Here is a 5,992-nt window from a genome sequence, read left to right on the forward strand (position 1 = left end):
AACATGATCAATCCTTATTCAGAAAGGCAAATGGTATAGATATTGGAAGAGTGTGAAAACAAGAGACAAGACAAGAGAATACCACAGAGGGTCTCTGTAAAACTCTACAGAGCAGGACATTAAAGCAGATGTTTATACTCATAGCCAAACTTTGTGCAGAATGCAGGGAATCTTATGAAATAGGGGGACATAGAAAGACCTGGAGTGGTCTGGAGCTCCACAAGGAGAGCAACAGAACCAAAAAATTTGGGTTCAGGTGTCTTTTCTGAAACTGATACTTCAAACAAGGAACATTCATAGGGAAAACCTAGAACTCCTGAACAGATGTATCCCATGGTAGCTCAGTCTCCAAATGGGTCCTTAGTAAGGGGAACAGAGGCTGTCTTTGACATGAATTCAGTGGTTGGCTCTTTGATGCCCTCTCCTTGAGGTTGGGGCAGCCTTACCAGTCCACAGAAGAAGACAATGCAGTGAGTCCTGATGAGACCTGATAGGCTAGGGTCAGATGGAAGTGGAGGAGGACCTCCCCTATCAGTGGACTAGGCAAGGGGCATGAGAGGAGAAAAGGGGGAGAAGACATGATTGAAAGCAGAAGAGGGATTTGGTTATAGCTGTGATACAAAGTGAATAAAATGTAATAAATTAAAAATAATAAAAAGCTCTGTCCATTACTTCAATTGGCTAATACTGCATAAATTTTATTAATAAGAACCAGAAAGTGAGTAGGAATATTTCTTTCATCATGATCTTACTTCACTATTTATGTTGTTTTCTAGGTCAATCAATTCTCTACAATAAAAAAACAACTGACCTCCATGAGAAAACAAAAATTAGTGGAAACATTTTCATAAAATCAAAGTGTTAAACATCTAATTTATAGGATTTTACATTCTATTAGGAAGCTTGACATTTTTAAAAGACAAAATGAAGAACAATTTGAGAATATTAAAAACTATAATTCAGAAAATTCAGGAGAGATTGATTACAAGACTTATTCTCTATTTTAATTTATTCCTGCCTAATAGTAAGGAGAGTAGATATTTTTTAGTCACAGGTAATATTTCAGAAGATAAAAGTTTTACATCTTAGCCAAACTTTGGGCAGAGTGCAGGAAACCTTATGGAAGAAGGAGACAGAAAGACCTAGGGGACAGGAATTCTACAAGGAGAAAAAAGGAGCCAAAAAATTCCTAGGCCCAGGGGCATCTGCAGAGACCTATACTTCAAGTAAGGATCATGCATGTAGAAGGCCTAGATCACCTGCTCAGTTTCCATGTTGGTTCCCTAGTAAGGGGGCAGGTGCTGTCTCTGACATCAACTCAATGTCCGGTCCTTTGATCAGCTCCCTGTGGGTACTACAGCCTTGCTGGACCAGAGAGGAAGATGATGTAGCCAGCTCTGATAAGATATGATGGGCTAGGGTCCTCCTCTATCAGTGGACTTGGGAAAGGAAATAAGGAGAGAAGAGGGAGTGTGGGTGGAACTGTGATGAGATGGAGGGGTCTACAGCTGGATACAAAGTGAATAAGCTGCAGTTAATAAATAATTTTTAAAAAGCTTTATATCTTGTGGCTACTTATTATTTTAGGAAATGTTTTGATTATCAAAAGACAAATTATATAAGTAACAGTAGTTTTAGCAGAAAGAGAAAATAATTGGCCTAGAACTTTAGATGTATGATTCTATTATATCATTTATTAAGTATTTGATTCAATTAAAAACCAGGTCACATCTAGTGACAGTGCCTCCTGGGCCCAGCTGTCTGATGCTCTGATCAGCTCTTCTATTCTGGCTGGTGTAGTTGGTGCCATACTGAGTCTCCATGCCAGTGACTTTGAGTTTGGAGTAGACCCCAATGCTGATCTCGAGTTGGCCCTAGCCCTTCCTGTTTCTATGGAAGAGCAGCAGCAGCCGCAAGAGGAGGAGGCACAGTGGGATGCTGTGGCCTCTGCAGCTGAGGCTGGAATTGCTACATCTGGGACTGAGGGTGAAAGAGACTCAGATGATGCCCTGATGAAGTTTGCCATCAACCAGCAGGAGTTTGGCCGTGCTGCGCTTCCTGATTTCCTAGTCATGCAGATGTCCCTTCAGGGAGCAGAGTTCTGCCAAGCAGAGTCAGCTGACATAAATGCCAGCTCAGCCCTGGACACATCCGAGCCAGTCAATGAGGAAGATGACTATGACGTGATGCAGGACCCAAAGTTCCTTCAGAGAGTCTTAGAAAATCTGCCAGGCATGGATCCCAACAATGAATCCATTCAAAATGCAGTGGACCCTCTGGCCTCCCAGACCACCAAGGATGGCAAGAAAGAGGAAGACAAGAAGTGAGAGCAGAGGAAGGGCTATATGAGTCTGCCCAGGGGACTGTAAAGATGGGGTTGGATATAGACTTAGATGTGCTAACTGCAGCCTTTACAACCTGAATAAAGCGAGGCAAGTTTTTCCCCTAAAAAACATAAACATTGATAAAAGAAGAGATAAAAATCCCTTAATAAGAAGAAATGGAGATGGAACCCTGCTCGAAATTCAGTTTTTCCAAGATGAATGGCAAGTAAGGCAGTAAAGGATATTAGGAAGAAGTCATTGTGTTATATGGAAAACCAGATGTGTATAATATGTATGTATCAGAAAATTAGAAATTCTGTGAACATTTTTTTTAGCAGTGTCAGTCACTACAAAGTTTTCAGGTGGTATCCTTTTACTGGCTTATGTCTTCTATATGTGGTTCTGGGAATTGAACCCAGGGCCTCATGCATGTTAGTCAAGCATTATACCACTGAGCTACCTCCTCAGTACTGTCTTATGTCTTCTAAGTCTACTTGAGCTTAAATTTGTATTGATCTTCTGACAGATATATCTAGCTGTTTACTATACCTATTACATGTTTTTTTTTTCTGAGCAAACACAAATTTCAATATCCACCCAATATTTCCCATCCCCTCATTAGCACAGAGCAGTATCCACTTCTTCCTAGAATGTGTACATCTTAATATGATCAAAAGGAATAGTGATATAGTCCCTCTCTCAGTTCCTCTCATCTAATAAATAGCTTATGCTTATTGATAATGTTTATCAGATTTACTGAGAGATGTACCTCTCAGTATCTATATAAGTTACTTACCAGGCCACCATGACTTCTCACAGAAACTATTGCTATAGCCTACTGATTAGTTTTGTTTACAGATTTATCTTTCACAAATATTATGCATAATGTATAAACTATTTCAAAAAATTAAATACAGTACTTCTGTTCTTCTAGTTAAAATTATAATTGGCTTTCTGTCTACCCATAGGTTCAATATTAAAAAAGAGTGTAAGTTAGTTGTCTGTTAGTTTCCTTGTCTGCATTATCATCTCTTCCAACTTTAAACTTTTTTCTTGAACTCCATGAATGAAGCAATATTTTCTTCCATTTTCTAGCAGTTATATGTGCTCCTTTTATTACAGATTTATTTTTTCTGTATTTTCTGTCTTAATTATTAGTCTTCAGAGCAAAGATGATCTCCAACATCAACAAGGAAGGTAGAGGAAAAGCAAGAATAAGAACATATTGTATGAAAAAATATGTTTTAAGTAAATATATATGCTAAAAAGAAAGCTTTTGTTACAAATAAATTAGGAGAGATCCAAGATGGTGGTGACCAGCGAGCACCGTATCTGAGAGGCAGGGGATTTGAAACTCCAAGATTCTTGAGTGGAGAAACAGTTGAAGGCAGATAATCGACATTGAGGCTCCTTGAATGAGAGGGGATATCAAATAAGCTGAGACCACTTAAATTTAGGTCACCCACGGACTTCTCTGGGGACCGAGAATGGCAAACGTTCAAATCCCTTGCACTTCCATTTTGTGGCCTCCCTCCTCCTCGGCAGAGCCCGATCACAGTGCCAGAGACTTTTAGCACAGAACTCATTGACTGGGGACTGAGATAGCACAGGCAGGGCTCCTAGCCCCCTAGCTTCGGCTGCCAGCTCTACCAGCCTTCTGAGTCCCAGATCCATGATACCATCCTTCAGGATACTGGGTCTGCAAGTGGCTGCAAGTGGAACTCCACAGGACATCCCAGCCAGTGACTGTTATAGGGCTCCCAATCACTCAGTGGTGGGTGGCTGGCTGTACAGCCTCCAGCAGACCTGACAAACCACCAGGTACACCAGGTCCACCAGACTACACAGGTTTGTAGACCACAATTTTGGCTCCCCAGGACTTCATAGCAGGCACCTGCACAGGCATCCCAGTTCCGTGGCTGCAGCTGGACTCTCTAGTTCAGCGGCTGCAGCACAACTGAGCTGACAGAGCTCGTTTTCTTGCATTTGACCCAGCAAGACCAAACCTGAGAGTAAAGAATAAGAGGAACCCCTGTGCTTTCTGATTTGACATGCTAGAGAGTGAGTGCACCTTTAAGAGCCTTCAGAGCCCCAAATCAAGGGTTTACTTAAGATAGCAGCCAGACATCAGATCCCTCCCACCCACACACCCACTGTGGGAAACAGAGGAATTGTTGGGACACTGAAGCCCCTGCTCTGAGGGACTACCAATGGAGTTTAGGAAAATAAAACCTGGAGCTCTGTCAGAGCCCAATACCAGGAGCCTAAAAGACAGAGGTGTACAGGGAATTTACACAAGCAAATTGCACTCAGAATCACCACCACATTCTGTGAATACCTTCAGTGCCTGCAACCCCTTTGGTGCCTGCAAAGCTCCCTTCCCTCACATTCAAGGCTTCTACATTCGTTAGCACCCTGTCCTTCAAGGCACAATTCCACGCACAAGCAAATGCTCGCCCGCATTTGTCTTTCTGTGCCCAGGGACCTTCCTCCCACAGATATATCTGAAACACCAACACACACGCTGAAACCACTGGACCTCTCTCATCTTCCTGAAGAATTTTCCAGACACCATAGAGAGACGGTACCAGTGTAAACTGGAGAATACAGAAACAAACAGTGAAGGTTACAGATAAGCAAATGGCCAGAGGTAGGCAAAAGAACATATTCAAAAAATCGGGACACCATGGCTTCACCAACAACACCCAAAATCAATGGATACTCCAATTCATCAGAAACACAGTAAATGACATTAAAGCTCTACTTATCTGGTTACTAGAGGAACATAAAGAGAAAACAAACAAATCTTTCGGAGAAATAGCCACCCAAATAGAGGCAAATAAAGAGGAAATGAACAAAGCTCTCAAAGAAACACAGGTAAATATAGCCAAGCAAATAGACACAAAATTAGTGGCATACAGAATGGAAACAAATAAAAAATAGAGACATCATAGAAAGATAGGAATACACATTCAAACCGATGAAGGAAATGGTGAAAGGCATGAAAGCAGAATTAGAAGCAATAAAGAAAACAAAAACCGAAAAAACCCTGGAGCTGGAGAACTTAAGAGAAAAGATCAGGAACCATGAAGGTAAGTGTCACCAATAGAATACAAGAGATGGAAGAGAGAATCTCTGGCGCTGAGGATATACTTGCAGAAATTGATACTTCTCTCAAAGAAAAAGTAAAATCGGGAAAAGTCACAAACACAAAACATCCAAGAAATTAAGGATGCCCTGAAAAGGCGAAATCTAAGAATAATAGGAATTGATGAAAAAGAGGATTCCAGGATCCAAGGTCCAGAAAATATTTTCAAGAAAATCATAGAAAATATTCCCAACGTAAAGAAAGAGATTTCCATAAATGCACAGAAGGACTACAAAACACCAAATAGACTAGACCAGAAAAGAATCTCCTCATGTCATATCATAGTCAAAACATTAAATTTATAGAACAAATAAAAGATATTAAAAGGAGCAAGAGAAAAAGCCAAGTAACATATAAAGGTAGACTTATTAGAATCACACCAGATTTCTCATCAGAAACTATGCAAATACGAAGGGCCTGGGCAGATGTCATGCAGACTTTAAGGGAAGACATATGCCAACCTAGACTACTATACCCAGCAAAACTTTCAATCAGCATAGATAGAGAAAACAAATTACAT

At 40.7% G+C, this 5,992-nt stretch overlaps 1 pseudogene; it reads left to right on the forward strand.

The window, feature by feature from the left end:
• Positions 1-1,671: 1,671 nt before the first annotated feature.
• LOC129669371 (26S proteasome non-ATPase regulatory subunit 4-like) lies at positions 1,672-2,327 on the forward strand (annotated as a pseudogene).
• Positions 2,328-5,992: the final 3,665 nt, after the last annotated feature.

The sequence above is a fragment of the Psammomys obesus genome, unplaced genomic scaffold, assembly GCF_907164565.1.
Source record: "Psammomys obesus unplaced genomic scaffold, mPsaObe1.curated_primary_1811, whole genome shotgun sequence".
Lineage (NCBI taxonomy): Eukaryota > Metazoa > Chordata > Mammalia > Rodentia > Muridae > Psammomys > Psammomys obesus.